This window comes from Staurois parvus, unplaced genomic scaffold (genome assembly GCF_062004578.1).
Source record: "Staurois parvus isolate SC_StPar_1 unplaced genomic scaffold, SC_StPar_1.0 ptg000671l, whole genome shotgun sequence".
NCBI classification, from domain to species: domain Eukaryota; kingdom Metazoa; phylum Chordata; class Amphibia; order Anura; family Ranidae; genus Staurois; species Staurois parvus.
The window spans coordinates 1,808,275-1,825,680 of NW_028318467.1; the positions used below are offsets into that span (position 1 = coordinate 1,808,275).

A 17,406-nucleotide genomic window follows, 5' to 3' on the forward strand; every position below is an offset into this window, starting at 1 on the left:
TCTTTCTATAATAACCAAGCCATGTCATCAGAAAGTGGTTCAGACCTCACACAGCCCTTCCTCCAATTCAAGATAATGAGCTGAGAGTTATAAGTTATTGAATTGCTCCTTTATACGAGTAAATGGAATTTTGTTTTCTGAGCCTTTTCAATAGGAGTTTAATCTGAATTTAAGATTAAAAGCGGGTAGTCGTAATAAACTTGTAGAAATCCCACCTACCAGTAAACGGTACAAGATGCTTGTTGAGAACTTGACTTCCTAATTTTTTTAAACTAAACCCCAACACCACTGACACCCCCCCCACCACCACCACCACCACCGCTCTGTCTGCCTCTGCGGATAGTAAGGACAATCTCATTGAACAGGGGCATGGTGGCAGTTGGCTGGTGTTAGCCTTGACATTGAACCATGTAGCTGTGATATAGGGGCACATGTTTTGTGGCTCATTAAAGCTGTTTTGGACAACTTTATTAATTTTTCTAGTACTCCTTCTGTTGGTTTTTACACTGAGGGAGTTAATAAAACATAATAGGCCTTTCTGGCTAATAGAGGTAATAACAGGCATCTGGCAGCAGGACCTTTACTGTTAAATATTTCACAGGTTCACCTAAAGGCCTCATTCATAGGGATCTAGCATTTCTTAAACTTGGTAAGAACCATCCAGCTTGGGGGGGTTGAAAGGGCATAAAGAGTCGAACTGCAACAGAGCTTAAGGAAGTGTATGCCTTACTTTGTGCTTTATCGTATTTCCCCAACCATCCATCTTTTATTGCTTTCCTTTTCAGGAAGCATTTGAAGGACAGAAGGAACAACAGAAGACACATTACAGTTGGAGGACCTACATGAACAAGGCCTTAATGCATCTACTGGTTCCTAGACTAAGATGACATGGTTCTTTTGTCAGCCATGGGCTACAGAGCCAATCCTGGCCATACACTAGTAGATTTTCATACTACATTTGATGACTTGATGAATGTTGTTCAAAATGTCATTTGATTTTAACATTTGATTTTGGAGTGAATGGACTTTCCCTGATGAAGACCACATTCACTCTTGGGAATTGAATTTCTGATCAATGCATTGAAAATGAACATCAATTTGACCCCGCTAATTTAAAAAAAAAAAACATTCCTAAAACAAGTATTGTTTAACAAATTTTACTAGTGAATGACCAGCTTTACACTTGTGAGGCCCTTAGTAACCATGAGTCTTGTTTAATTGTTGGTAGATACTCCAAGGGGACCTTGCCTGGCCCAAGGCATGTCTAAAGTAAAGGGCAGTAAAGGCTCTAGCATTTGACTGAGAGATGGAGAATTTACTCATAAGACGGTGGGGCTTACTCTAAATATGGGCATAAGTTCTGTGTACTCCCCAGGGCTCAATTTGAAGACCAGAACAGGTACTTGCAAGGTACCTTAGATAAAGAAAAGAGACAGACAACCACAAGGCGAAAGGGGCTCTAACAGGATAAGTTTTCTATATATTTCCGTGGTTGGTAAGAGAGGACACAGTACTTGGCCTACCTTTGGCGCCATTAGCAGGAACCATGAGTTGCGTCAGACATACATAAACCTCTTTACAGTTTGCTTCCTACTGTACTGCTGTCCTTAGACCATGATTCCACGAAATGTTTAATGGAATAATGTAGCCAGTAATAGAGAGTTGAAAGCCCTTACCTCATGGTTAATGTACATTTCCCAAGCGTAAATATCTGCACGGCCCATGTAACTGTCCACAATTACTGTATCTGCCTCTGGAGTGTCGTGATGGGAGGTCAGGAGGAGGGGGGGGGGAGGCTTCAGACCTGCAGAGGTATAATTGTAAACCGGATCATGCCCTCATTCCTATTAAACTCCTTTCTTTTTCTACAAAGATGGATCTTGGTAGCTGCAAATGGCCTGGTCTGTCCATCCTCTGACAAATGGCTGGCTTTTAGAAGCTTCCTTCTCTCACTAAAGATCATTTTAATCAATTTGAGGTCTGTGGTTTCATCTTAGAAAGACTTTATTATTTATTCATTGTCTTATTTTTACCCAGTGATTCCAGCATAGGCAGTGCCAAGACGCCGGGGAATGTCACCTAAGGGACCTGGGATTGCTTTCTGAGGTCCAGGTCACATTTTAAAGGGGCGTTCCACCCAAAAGTGTTATTTCAGTTTTTGGATGCTAAACAGTTTCTTATATGTCTCTATTGGTGAGATCTCTGCTTTAAAGTCGCAGGTCTGCACACTTCCTTTGACGATTACAGGTCCCACTCTCTCTGCTGGGTTTTTAGCTTATAGGTACTCAATGCAACAGAAGCACCTAAAGGTGAGTGGGATGACCAAGAAGGCACATTTCAGAGTGTTGATTTCCCATAAAGAGACTTTAGATCTCCTGGGTTCATTAGTGCTCAATGGTTTCTCTTGCTGACCTCCATCCATTGCAGATTTCAGTAAAGATGTGGAGTTCAGCATTTTATATAGGTAGGTAAACAGAGTTTTTGCCATGTAAGCTGACGCTTACTGACACTACTACATCTGCTCTGTGCACTTCTGGTCATGAAGGGGTTAACCAGTTAAACTAGCCAAGATGTTGGCAGAAAGTGGGTGTCCAGTCTTGCTGAGTACTTATATGCCTCCAAGGTCTCATTTACTGACTCAATAAAAGCTAATAACATACACTCACATTAGGGCACAATGAGCGCAGAGTCCTTAATAAGTGTACATTGACTCCATAGCATTGCTCAAGGTTTCCCTTTAGTTGCAGCACTTTGACTGCACTGTGAATAGGAGTTTATTAGATCCTCTATATACAAGGACAAACCTTTACATGAATCTACACAACAAATTACTATGATACACAGGAGATTTATGGCATAAAACTGGGACACAGTTGCTGAATTCTTACTTTTGGAAGGGTTTTCTTGATTTTAAAAAGATTACTTCATCCTAATTTCTGCATATGGTGAATGCTGGAGTGTTAACCCACCTGATATTTTCTGCTGTCTCTGAAGGACTTTATTGGTGAGAACTGAACAAGTGATTTGTACAATAAGATGGGTTACCACTACTTCTGTGCTGAATTTCCAGCTTTGTGCACTTGTTGTGTTCAATATGAAGGGTTTCCACCATCTTTGCTCTGAGTTCCCAGCACAGTGCACCTTCTGTGTCCATTATGAGGGGTTCCCACCATCCCTGTCCTCAGTTTCTGGGTCTGTATGCCTGCTGTGCCAAGTAAAAGCACATCTCAGTGCCTGTTCTCACCCCCCCCCCTTCTCCCAACCACAAAGCCCTTGTTGGGTTTCTTCACATGGGCAGGCCAATGATACTAAAAGCAAGCAGTTAGGCCAATTTTTTACCACCACCCCCAAACCACCAACCTGAACAAGGAGTTGCAGTTGTTCTGTTCACATGCCATGACCACAACGCTTTGCGTCCATGGCAAAAATGTAATGGAACAGGGCCACTCTGCAACTGCATGCAATGCATACATATGCAGTGCAGTGGGTCAGTGAGTTAAAAGAAGCAGAGCAGAGCAGAGGTGACATACTACCTCCTCACTGCCTGTCAAACATCTTCTTGAAAGTGATCTGCCACATATCACTTTTTTGAGTAGCAGCAATCTGTATGGGCCCTTTCAGCACAACTTTCTCACTCAGGGCAACCCTAGATCCCTCTAGTTCCATGCATCCCTTAAGGCTCACCCCCCCCCCCCCCCCAATCCCTACTTCATACTTCATCCCACTGACCATCCTCTTTAGACTAACACTAGTGATGCAGCACCAATTTTTCTCTTAGCAACACCACTAACATAGGAAATTATTTTTCCTTTCAGTGACACCAACGTCATTTTTTTCCACCACCATCAGGGCATACCACAAACATTACATACATTTCATTCTGTGCATCACTATTAGCCATGTCCCCTCCTCCTGGGTAAGGGGGGGGGCGCAATATGCCATCTTCGCCATGGGTGCTGGATGGCCTTGTCCCAGCTCTGCTTGTCACCATTTCTATTGGAACACATATGCAAACCAATCATTTTCTACTTCCTGAAAGGGAAGGTCTACATGCTAGTTGCATGAACAGTCCCAATGCTGAACTAGAAACAACTATGAACAGCCAATCACATGGGCAGGAAATTACATTTCTGATGTGTACACCAAGAAAATGCCCCCTTTAAAAGCAGATGTTTTTGAAAAGTGTAGATAGGGGACTTTGGATTAAAGTCAGTTTGATCTTACAAAGTGGAGTGAAGTCTAATCTCTTATCCACAAAAACTGCCTGTAGAGGGTGTTCCAGATGAAATTCAAGACATTAAACCAAAATGGAGCATCACATCAATAGGTGAGGGTCTAAATTTGTTTATATACAAAATTCCAAAAAGACAGGCCATTGTCAATGAAATGTGTTTCATGGGCTCTAGGGTTCCTTGTGCTGGTAAGATGTGATAATACTGAACCCAAAAGGGTTAAATGACTGGAAAGTAAAGTAATCTTGTGTTTATTAGGAAATGAAACACATTGGGATTCTCACCATTGGTGTGTCCTTTTTTCTAGATGGCTAGATGATGCTTGAGCCTCCAACCAGGAAATGAGTTGGGCTTTCTCTGACTTTCTGCAGCTCCTAATACACATTGTAGGAGGCTCACAGTACCACCCAGTCCAGTCCCTTCCATACAGACTTTGACAGGCTGTAGGCAGCGAGGCTGGATGCTGTACCTGTCCCTTCTTGGCACATTAAACCTCCAGGGAAGGGCGGGGCGCGCATTGCACATAGATGTCCCTGTGTGCAAGGGGCCTATCCTGATCCTTCACTCCTGCATTTACTATGCCCTGCTAGACTAGAACATGCAGCCTTTTTCTCTTTTTGCTCCGGCAGACTAAGGTCCTCTGACGTCCTGACCGATGCAAGGACCAGAGCGGAGGGGAGCACAATTTGCTAATGTAGTGGAGGATCAGGTAAGTAAAACTGCTTTTCAATCCCCTAGACTAAATGAGCAGCTAACCCATGCAGTACCTGCCCAGCCCCACTGCACAGGAATTTTTTTTATTTTTCCGAAGTTTCGCTCTAAGTCTGTTTCATACAGATGTTGTGTTAACTTTTCATTTCACCAGAACATCTCATTAGAGCGGGGTGCCCAAACTTTCGCACATGACTATACATAAAAATATGTTACATGGTGATTAAATAGTATTCAGTGATTACTTTCTCGTCCGTGGCTGCTAAGGCCTTTCTGATCCCCTGTCTATTGGCTCGTCTGCAATTATTTAAATGTCTATACTGTTAATAAAAGCTGTATTAGAAGCTTTCCTGTTCATCAAGATGTTTTTATCAATCCTTTTACCATTTTATTGCTCCATAATCCTCTGAATTTCAGCGCTTACATATTAATTCAAATCAAATGTTCTGCGTCCGGAAGTATTGCTGAGGAGAAATTGTGTTACAGGATACTATTAGTACTTTCATAGAGACATTGCATTTTCTCTCTCCAAATCCAGCCAATTTTTCTCCTGATTTTTTTTTTGAGTGCAATAACACGACAGAAATGAGACCTTTCTGGGAAATTGCAATCACAATTAGAGTCATGTATGAATTTGCTTTAACACATCATTTAGCATAGCGGTGAAATTCTCTCTGAAGTCATGGGGGATGCTCACACTCATACACAAGAAAACAGTTTTCAGATAAATACACTTGAACTTGGGGGGACCTTCCATGAAAATGGAAGGTCTGTTGTGCCAAAAGCCACCCCCACCCCCAATATCAGATCCTCTAGAAAGGGGTTTTAAAATTAAGTTGAGGGGAAAAAAGCAAAAAAACATCTTCAGCTCTGGCTTCCGACACTTATGGGGGATGCAGGTGACATCACCGTGCCCCACCTCTGCCACCTGGCATTGCTGAGGGCTTGAAATCCTGAGAGAATATAGCCCATACCATTGCAGGGGAGCACTTGTGATGGAATGCGAGCTCTCAGCTTTCCCAGACAGCAGTGTCAGACGCCGGGGTGCCAGTCGTAGGGGTTTGTCTTTTTTTATTTTTCTTTCTTTCTTAACAGCATTGTTTTTAAAATGTATTTGTAGGCAATCTCATTTTGGGGGAGAGGGAGTTTTCACTAGAGAGGATTGATGTTTCACTTTAAACTTACAATGAAACTGCTTGGTACTTACCATTTGCTAGTGGTAATAACAGATCAGGTTGGTTACTGTATATCCTTGCTGTTTTTAATAATTCAGATTGATTTCGCTGGCAGTTGATAGTTGGAGGGAACACACTAAGGCCTGAGGCAAGGTAGTAAGAGGGCATTGTTGCTCAATTGTTGACTAAAAAAACAAACAATAATACATTTAGAGTACTCAGTATGTGTTCTGTTCCAGAAGCTTCTCTGAGAATTTTTGGATACATTTTTTCAGCACATTTGAAACCTTTAATGTAGTATAGCATGCTACATCACTGCTGTAATTATGCAAGATCTCACACTCTCAGGTATAACTATTAGGCCCCATTCACATCTCTCGATTTGGGATAGCGGGCAGAATCACTGCAATTCTGTCCATGATTCCAAATTGTGTGTCAATCACAACACAATGTGTTGTGCGTATTTGGGTGCAATTATCCTACAATGGCATCCCAAACACAATGTGACTCTGCCACGATAGTCGCATAACAGGATCCTGGCAAACCACACCTTTCAAAATCGAGTGAAGCTTGTCACCTGAAAAGCAGCAGGAGCTTCTTTTCGGGCAAAAAAATATGCAAGGGGCATTTTTCACTCCCATTGAAGTCTATGGGGTCAAACACACACTACACTGCACTGAAAGAAGCATTGATTGAATGGCACGTTTTAAAAAAAAAAATCACACTGCACCATGTTGCATTGATTGAATGGGCACCTTGGAGAATAATGTGATTTCCACTGTTTTGCATTGCAGCGTGAGGGAAGACACAATACCAATCGCACTAGTGTGAATGTGGCCTAAAGCAGGATGCTACAATATTGAAAATACAAAAAATGGCAGAACAGCAAAATAAAAACAATTTAAAAAAAAATGGCTAAATCAATCATTCAACCCAAGTAAAAGTTTTCGTATCCAGCTTCATTCCAAAGAAAGGCCCAAAATATTTTTGGTCATGAAAAAGGCACTATAAAGGTAACTTGGGACAGGCATTTCAATGATCCCAGTTTTTTTTCGTTTTAACAGTAGTTTTTGCCTCCACAAAGCTCACATTGACTGATGGATTTCATGTTGCGGTTTCCCACCACCTTTCATATTTTGAGATTACTGCCAAGCTGCTTTAATGGATGACTCGGCTTGCTTTGTGTGTCGTTCTTACACGTTTTGCTGCCAGCGTACACCTTGCCAACACTGAGAGGGGTTAGGCCCTTACTTAAAAGGAGAAGAGCGAAATGTGCCGCACAACCAGATGTTACAGAGTGTCGGTGCACCGGAGTTACGGGCGGCAGATTGCGTTGCTAAACCTCATTAGCATTACTGTCACTTATAGCTTGGCTGGGCAAACAAAGGGAAATATTGGAGCTGAGACGAGGCTGGGCTGTGAATAAATAGCAATAGGATTCCCAGGTATTAAACGTTAGTTCATTTGTTTGAGATCAAAAAAAGAGAGCTGGCCCGAGACTATTTAAGAACATTCGAGTGTCCTCTGGCAACTCCAGTAACAATACACTATCTTTGCAAAGCAAATTTTTTTGGCACCACATTGGGGTTTCATGCTTTATGGACAGGGTTAGAAATGAATGAAAAGATTGCCACATCTCATGTGAGAAAAACAAATTTCTATATTTTAGCCAATAATCACTATTAATTGAGGTGCCACTATGGGGCTGTCAGTAACTTTACAAGTCTGAGAGTTGTTCAACACTAAAGCAGACCCTTGTTTTAAAATAATTCTCTTCCTTCTTCTGCATTGTGTATGGACATTATATGAACGTAGGATAAGGAAATCTGGTCCCAAGTAGGCAGCCAGTCACAGCATGAAATGGAGGCAAGTGCTGCAAATGCAATGTTCTTTAGCAGCAGTGCAGAAAGGAAGACAATTTAAGGGGACAACCCAAATTAGTGTAGCGAAATCCCTCCCACCCCCCACCAGGGGCAAAAGAACAATCCCAGCACAGAGGTGGGCTTGCAATACCCCAGAGTGGATCCAGGCTGGGCGCCAGTCACTTTAGTCTTTTTCAGGTTTCAGGTTTTTGCTCTAATTCACAGGGAAAGAGATTTAGGGTTTCAGTTTTCTCCAGCATCCTGGGTTCAAGACTCTGCCACACTTCGTCTCATCCGGGGCAGCGTCAGGGTCCTCTGAGAGCAAACTCCAGCAGAACTTCTGTCCTCTGGCACTCTACCTTGGGTGCTGTACCCTTTTTAACTACGTGGGACAGCTTGAGGTTTTCTATGCTAGGCCCAAGCAGGTCTTGGCCTACCCAGCAAAAATCACTTCACACACTTCCCCTCTCATCCCCCCAGGCAGTGGACTTGGGGGGATGAGAGCTCACCAGGCCGCTCCCCAAACAATTATATCCTGCCCCAGCCTAAATGCTCGTAAACCCAAGATTGTTACCGCCCCCATGACTACTGCCCTAAGTGCCAGTGACACCCAGTGGTGGCAGCAGGGAACAGCAGCAACCCTGAACCTAGAGGAGAACCAAAAAAGACTACAAATTGGCCTGGGCAAAACTACTACCCAGCATACTAGAAACCTCCAATGGCAGGGTGCTTACATTTGTGTACAGCAAAGCTGACAATACAGTTGAGAAGAAAAGGAAGTCTGAAAGCAAGAAATTGGCAAACTTGCAAAACATATTATTATATTATTATTATACAGTGTTTATATAGCGCCAAAGGGTTTGCTCAGCGCTGTACATTAGCGAGGGGGAAAGAACATGAGACAATACAGTACAATACAATACACGAGGGGTTCGAGGGCCCTGCTCTTTCAAGCTTACAATCTAGGAGGGAGGGGATAGTGGTACAGGAGAAAGTGGCTGTGGGGGATGGAGTGGTAGGAGGAGTGGAGGAGATCGGTTGTTAGGTGAGGGTGGGGTAGGCTTCCCTGAAGAGATGGGTTTTCAGGGTGCGCCTGAAGGTGAGGAGGGTAGGTGACAGTCTGATGGATTGGGGTAGGGAGTTCCAGAGGATGGGAGAAGTCCTGGAGAAGTCCTGCAGTCGGGCGTGGGAGGAGGAGACCAGGGAGCTAGAGAGTAGGAGGTCTTGTGAGGAGCGAAGGTCACGGGTAGGGTGGTATTTGGGTATCAGGTCAGTGAGGTAGTTTGGGGCAGCATTGTGAATGGCTTTGTATGTCAGAGTTAGTAATTTGAATTTAATGCGTTGGGCAATCGGGAGCCAGTGAAGGGATTGGCAGAGGGGGGTGGCAGATGTGGAGCGGTTGGTGAGGTGAATGAGTGTAGCCGCTGAGTTCAGGATAGACTGGAGTGGGGATAGCATTTGTTTTGTTAGGCCAGTGAGAAGGGATTTGCAGTAGACCAGGCGTGAGATAATGAGGGAGTGTATGAGTTGTTTAGTAGTGTCTAGGGTGAGGAACGTATGTATCTTGGAGAAGTTGCAGAGGTGGAGCCTGCATGACTTTGATAGTGATTGGACATGAGGTTGGAAACATAATTTTTTACCTGCAATTTAGTGTACAAAATTAAAACCAACAATGATCATTGATGATTACCCTAACACAGAGAAGAAGTGTAGATCCAAGTTACGGGCCTAGCCCTGCAGAGAAGTTGTATTGTGCCTATGGCACATCCTCATTTACACAAAACCTGAAGGAGTTAATAAGCTCCAGCCAGCCCAGAATGTTTTCTAGCCGTCTTTTGCCTCCTCTCGCCCCTTGTAAGCATTTTTATTATGATTAGTTCATTCCCTCTTATTTCCCTTGCAACCAGAAAAGCACTTAGAAGAATTCCTACTGGAAGCTTGCAAAATGGAGAGAAAATTAGCAGCCATGTAACATCCGCTGCCAATCTTCAAAACAGCTGCACTTGAGCCCAGCGAAAAATAATAACGCGCGCGGCAATTAGTGTAATTAGCATTGGCAGGGCCCAAGCCAGCCGCAGCATTGGAGAACTGGGACCCTTATTAGACGCTCTGATGAGGGCGAAGGAATATTTGTGACTCCCACACTAACAGAGGAGATTGGCCACCAGAAAATGCCACTAAAGAAATTATCGGGGGGAGGGCAGAACTATCAACCTTTCCCACATCATATCCTGCGAAGGATGAGCTCTCATTACATTAGAGGTGCAATTAGTGACACAGAGCAGAGGACTGGAGGAACAAAAACACACTAACCATTTTTGGGTGATGAAACTTTCATAAAGAGATTCTATCACAGCTCTGCGGTATTTTTAAGTAGCAGAGTAGGCACTTTCTCCTGGCAAAATGATTAATTATAATACTAATGTATTCTTATGATGAACTGAACAATGTACCAGCTATTTTGTACTTTTAAAACAGAAAGACTCTTCGGGGCCTGTTCTTAAAGCTGAACTCCAGTCATTCCTTTGGTGTTGCACAGTTGTACCGGCTCCTCTCCGGTATTCAGATTGCTTACACTGATTTCACTGCACACTGTGAAAAGAAAGCCAGATAGAGACAACTTCATTTCCTGGCTGGAGAATATCCAACATCATCTAGCTCTCTCTTCCCTAGCCTGTCCTTTCATTCATGGAAATTCAGTTCTTTCAGTCATGGAGGCTCAGTATCACATGTGGACATTACATAAGGCAGTTCGTGCAAATATAGTCATATAGAATACCCACTCTACCCATCAAGGCAATTTGATATTTGTATAACTCCCCCTAAGAGGCAGTCCATTGCTTACCTCAGAGGGCTCTTGAGAGGAATACTGAGGCAGGGTGTTGTGATGTTTTCAGGAAGCTATGTACAGCACCCTGACAACCCCATGCCATGATTTTCCTGCCTGCATAGAGAAGCACATAGAGCCAGTGTTGACATTACTGAGTGCAAAATATGGTATATATATATATATATATATATATATATATATAAAGTTTTGTTTGAAATTTTTATTAGCATGTTTAGGGACAAATAGGGAAAATAAAAGCAAGCTAAATTTCATCTTTAAAGCTGATCTCCATGTTTCATTTATCTTTACATAGTTGGTTTGGACCAAGCTGGGTCAAACAAATTGTTTACTTCACTAACAGATGTGGTGGCTCTGTGCATTATATAAACTGTATGTAGCCTCAGCTACATACAGCAACTGTGTTTCTGCAAAGTTTCCTCTGATTGGCTAAGGTGGAGAGGCAGGCTGATGATGTCATGAACTCTGACTGGGCCAGTCAAAGGAAGCTTTGTATTCTTTCAGAGCATACAAAGCCTCCTGTGAATGGCTGAGCAGTGCTCAGCCCGCCTCGATTTTGTTCTAGCAGCAGGATGAGAACTTCCCATCCTGCTCCCAGAACAAACAGTTGCAAAGGCTGTGTACACTGTATACTGTATACACTGTAAGGGAAGATACTGCCTTGAGTTGTGAGTTGCTACTGCCACTGTTAGTGAAGCAAATAGTTTAATTGGCCCAGCGTGGTCCAAACCAACTATTAGGAGTCCATGCACACTGGAAAACACCAGTACTCTTGGCAGAAAAAAATGCTACTTTACTAGCGTTTAGGCACGTTCTTTTTTGTCAGAAAACTGCTCTCAAAGACACAAAACAGAAGGGATTTTTTCTGCCTCTAAATGCTGAGCCTAAAATACGCCTCTAAATGACCTAATGTGCATGAACACATAGGATAACATTAGTTACTTCTACAGAAAAAATGCTAAACTCTTCTTAGAAGCAGTGTTTTTTTTAAGCCAGTGTGCATGAACCCAAAGTTAATGAAAACATGGAAATCAGCTTTAAATATCAAAGTTAAAGTGGACGTGAACTAAAAAAATTAAGATTTGTACTTATAAGGAAAGTCTAGAAATGTAGATTTTTTATGGTACAATTTGTACCATGAAAAAATCTACATTTTGTCTTACATTTGTCCTGAAAAATAACAGTATACTTTGCCTAGGCACTCCTGTTCTGCAACCTCATTGCTGTGTATCTGCAGTGTGAGATCTTCTAAGGCACTGATGCCTTTGACTGCAAGCCTAACCACATTTGGATTGAGATTTGGTGATGGCACTCTGTTGCCCACTGTTCTCCTTTCTAGAGCGGAAGCTGTACCTGAGGATGTGCAGTGCAAGGATCTCCCTTGCATGTGTTTTGCTGTCTAAACCTACACTGATATACAGTATACTGTACAATTAATCTTGTCATTTACCAGAAAACTGAAGATCTGATCACCCATTGTCTACCTAAGCCTTGTTAAAGTTCATTGAGCCCATATGAAGAGGGTGGGCTGTGAGCCCCTGAAATGCATTGGCTGCTTTATGTGAGTTGTGCTAAAGAACCATTAACACATTTTTGGACTCTAATCTTTTGGCTTAGTGCACCATTTGTATTTTTTTTTTGCTTTAAGTGATACTTTTTTGCTTTACGTGACCTCCTGGTACCCACTGGAGGGGATACTTATTTGATTTGAACAGCCTAACGGGAGCCAGTAAGCTCACAGAATGAGCTTATTTTTCATTACTACAAACAAGTAAGTGTCTGAAGACCCATTGCCTCTTGGATATGCTTTTTTGCAGTTTATATAGTGTACAATACAGAACAAGGCATGGTTAGTCCATAATAGGGAGCAGACATGGGAAGACCAAAGGCAATACTGGTTGTGACTAGTTGTGACTAGGCCCTTTGTTCACCAACCTCATCCACAAATACCGCCCAAATCGCCCACTCCGCTCCTCCCATGATATCCTCCTCTCTATCTCCCTTATTACCTCCTCCCATGCTCGCCTCCAGGACTTCTCCAGAGCCTCTCCCATCCTCTGGAACTCCCTACCACAGCATGTCCGGTCAGCCCTGTCTGCCTTTAGGCAATCTTTGAAAACTCACTTCTTCAGGGAAGCCTACCCCACCTCCACCCAAGAACTGTACTTGAATCACCTCCGCCAGGTCATCCCCCGCAGCTATCACCTTTTGTATCACCTCCCCCTTCCTTTAGATTGTAAGCTCCACAAGCAGGGCCCTCCTATTCCTTCTGTAATGAAATGTATTGTAATTGTACTTTCTCCCTTATATTGTAAAGTGCTGCGCAAACTGTTGGCGCTATATAAATCCTAATAATAATACCTGACTTTTTTGCCACCTCTTCCACAGTGCACAGTGCTGTGTTTGATAGAGACTTCCCCAGTGCAACTGTATAAATAGATGGAAATACCAAAATGGATTCTGATACTTCATTAAGAGACCCCCTATGTATTCTTTTTTTCATCAAAAGGCCTGTCATTTCTCTTTATTGATAATGGCGTTAGGTCACGTGGTCATTTCAAAAAGAAATGGTACTTAGCGGCCCTCTCCACATTGTAGGGAACGATGCTTGTGCGCCTGTGGGGATATGACACAATTCTTCATTTACAACATCGTCTTGTGCTCATCAATATTAATACGTTTACTTAAACAGAATGTGAGAGTTTGTAACAAGGAGGAATGCACATTGAGTTAATATTTAATTCTCTTGTTAGGTGCCGGTGATGCTAAGCTCTGTGCTTGTTAGGCTGCATATAATATTACTCAACAAGCAACTGCTCAGAAATCACAGTCCCAAACCCCTTCTTGGTCGGAAAGCACTAGAGCGACGTATGGTAGCATGAAGGGTGGCTTGGATGTATCCTGCTGTACCACCACTTTTTTTATTCAACATCGGTGATCTGTAAACAGCTCCTACAGCGGCAGAAGCAAATGACCACTGGACTTGAATGTAATGCACAGTGCAGCTCTCGGCAGACTCAGAAGAAAATCATCACATACAAGAGAAACAAATATTTAGCATTTTATGTTCAGCTCAAAAAATTATATAGAATATAGATAATTGATAAACAATTGATACTATTCAGAGATCATTCACAGGCACCCACATAACAAGTTATAGAGGCCAAATTAGTTTAGGAATACAAATTATAAAATTTCCAGGCCAATTTATACATTTTTCTGAAAGCATCGGGGATCTTTCAAGTCTGAAGAAATACATCTGTGACATGTCCTAATATAACAAAGTGAAAGCTCCACCTTTCACTAAAAAGCCGATCTTGAGCTCCAGTCAGTGAATCTGCTTAGGCAGACAGAGATGATGCCATCAGTCTGCTGCAGGCAAGAGAAAACATTTCCCCATTCTTCTCTCCCCCAGTGATCAGACTGCAAGCATTGTAACTTTGTAGCCAGTCACAAGGTGGGAGGCTGAAGCAGGGGCTGATCTGTGTCGGACATTTGTGAATACAGCCAAGAACTACAAAAGCTAAAACGGAAGTTCAGTCATAGGCTCACTAAGACTAAACCTACCCCATTCTAACTGTATTTTATCTAACCCTGGAAATAAAAAAAATCTGTGCTTATCTATTCTAAAGCCGCTCTGGGACGGTCCCATGATCAGCTGTCACCATTGTAGAGGAGGGACAGCCAACAGTGGATGCCCTATAGCAAGCCTATGGGTGACGTCATCTCCCAGGTGTTTGCAGCCGTTGTCTGCAGTCTCTTCTCTACACAGAAGCTGGTGAGATCTTGTGACTGGGCCGGAGCAGCTTCAGAATAGGTAAGTATACAGATCCTTTCTCTACAAGGTTAGATAGAATAGACTCAGAATGGGGGTGGGAGTAGGGTTAGCCTTAGTTAGCTTTTGAATGAACTTACAGTAGGGGATTGCTAGATCCTCTGTCAGCTTTTTATTGCTGTCTGTTTTCCAGTAAAGACCTCATATGGGTTCTAACCTTTCCTCTAGTCTATCCAAACCAAAAAAAAAAGTTGCTTATAAATACACTTTAAATACACTTTAAGTCCACTTTAACTCTTTCTGATACTCACTGTACCCGAGCAGTCGGCTTAGGCGGAGTCTATTAATTGTTAATAATTCACCGCTCAGACCCTAAACCTGGCTGATTTGTAATGAAAATGATGTGTCGTTGGCAACGTTATCTAAGTACAACATGGCTGAATTCCCAGCGGAGGAACTTCCTCTTAACACATCAATCCTGCTTCAGTTCTACAAGAAGAAAAATAATAAATCCTTTTTAGAAATTACCTTGCTGCTTTTTACACTTCATTCTGACGCCATTCATCATTGTGAAACTGCGCACGGCAGGAGTCCCCTCCCAGTGAATAGATATTTGGATGAGAGTTTTAAAATATGGCCTTTCCACATTAGCCAAGTCCTGTCTCCAGGGCGGTTTATTAGAGAATTCGATGAAAGATTTACTTTACCTCCTTATGCAGAGATGGAAAAAAGAAGACTTAGGACCCATTCACACTTTTGTTTGTGGTAGCAAACACATTGCAGCAATGCGTTGCTGCGTTGTGGTGCTGTTCATTTTGAATGGCCAAAGCACTAAGGAATCTCACCTGTGTTGCAGCACAGTACAACACGCAGTAGTGTGCCAGGAACGGTGTATATTCAGTTTTTGGCACGTTAGGGGGCATTGGCAGCACATTCATGTCAATGCACTACCTTAATACATGTTAATTATTATTATACAGGATTTATATAGCGCCAACAGTTTGCTCAGCACTTTACAATATAACGGGAGACAATACAGCAACAATACAGTTCAATACAAGAGGGAAAGGAGGGCCTTGCTCCTTGGAGCTTACAATCTAAGAGATCAAAGCATTTACTGACTTTGGTTAATTAATGAACATTAATGAACATTAACACACATTAACGCACCACAAAAATTATAAATGGCCCCAAAACCTTTTTTCAGTAACACAGAAACTGTTGGCTTGTTGGAGGACAAGGATAGGAGGGGACGAATTATTATCGTTCACACTTACCTACTTGATAAAGCATAGCGTTTTACAATGCAGGCTAGTGTCTTGTAAACTTAGGAACATACTAACAGGGGGAATGAAAAAGACCTCAGAGGTGTGCAGCCAGTAGAGATCAAGCCACCAGGTCCAGCTACTATTCCTGCCCAACAGCTGGGAAAGCTTCTGGAAAAGCCACAAAACATAAGTCTATTTATAAAAATATTGCAGTAGGAATGTCACAAGCATTTGTACAGCCATTTTAAAAAATCCCCATAAATTTCCTCCTGTGTTTATTTCCTATGATTATCAACTCCATCTAAAGGACATAAAGTGATATTTTCACAATTGAGGTTGTTCAGGAGAATATCACACTATGGCCACTAGATGGAGGAAATAAACATATTAGGTAAAGTATGGTGATTATTCCTGACAGCTGTGTGAATGCTTGAGGGATTCGCACAGTGAGTGTTTTTTAGAGCTAGACCCTATAGTTTTTGCAAATGTGCATGCATTATTTTCAACTTTTGTGTTCAGAGTGTTTGCATTAAAAAAAAACCTTAATTTCTGCTTTAGGACTTCACTATAAATATTCCCTAAGATGTACAACATTACTAAATATGACCAGCCTAAGCAAGTAAGACAAACATAATACTCAAGATAACACAGCATACAGGATGCATCTTATGGCGGAAGCGGGAGGCCAAGCTTGTAAAGCTTTCAGATGGCTTATTAAAATAAGTTAGTGCAGGAATTCCACTGGCTCCCACAAAGACTTATTATAATGCTGGCAATGCTCCGTATGCTTTGTGCCTTCATTTCCAGCCTGTCAGATGTGTGAAAATATTGTTATTAAACTGAAAACAGGAGGGGAATGGATTTAAGTGACTTGATAAGCACATCTCTGGTGTTATGCTATTGATGTTCATACATCAGTGTGGGCTCTTCTGTAAACTCTCCGCGCATCGAGACGGGCGCCCAACCGATTGGCCAATGCTATGGAACTACAAATACCAGCGTGGTGCTGAAAAGTGAAGTATTCCAGCAGTTGGAAAGCTATGGGTTACTGAGAGGTCATGAAACAGCAACAAAAGCATTGTGGATAATCGTAATTGCTGAATCTTCTTGGTGTTTTGAGTAAGGCTCCATTGTTCGGCGAAGGAGATAAGCCTTTCGGAGAGGACTAATTAAAATGACTCTTCGCTCGGAACCTGCAAAACCCAGCGAGTCATTAGCGCATACCGAGGCGATATATCGGAAACAAGAGTTTTCTGAAGGGAAAAATAGAATCACGATTCGGCTCGGTTTCCTTGTATTAAAGAGGAAAAAAATGCGTTTTCAGTAAGAACATTCTTTGCCTTCTAATTGTAAAATTTGCCTGAAACAATCTCTTTATGCGATTTCCTCACTGGTCACAGTTAGCCATTAAAAATGTTCTTGATTATGTTTCGTGTTCATAGTAAATTTTCCCTCCGTTGGCTGTGTGGATGTCACCTAATGCAATTAGCATCCTTGCTAAAAGACTACAGAGACCAAACCTGTTAAATGGTCTG

General features: G+C 42.3%; 1 protein-coding gene and 1 long non-coding RNA gene across 3 annotated transcripts in view; both read left to right on the forward strand.

Moving 5' to 3' along the window:
• LOC149447749 (uncharacterized) overlaps positions 1 to 1,972 on the forward strand; it is a 36,575-nt gene extending 34,603 nt beyond the window's left edge. The window contains exon 2 of the long non-coding RNA XR_016305828.1: positions 786 to 1,972. This is a non-coding gene — a long non-coding RNA (uncharacterized LOC149447749). The remainder of the gene's footprint in view (positions 1 to 785) is intronic.
• KIRREL3 (kirre like nephrin family adhesion molecule 3) overlaps positions 1 to 17,406 on the forward strand; it is a 1,079,924-nt gene that overhangs the window by 143,615 nt on the left and 918,903 nt on the right. The gene's annotated exons all lie outside the window — the stretch shown is intronic.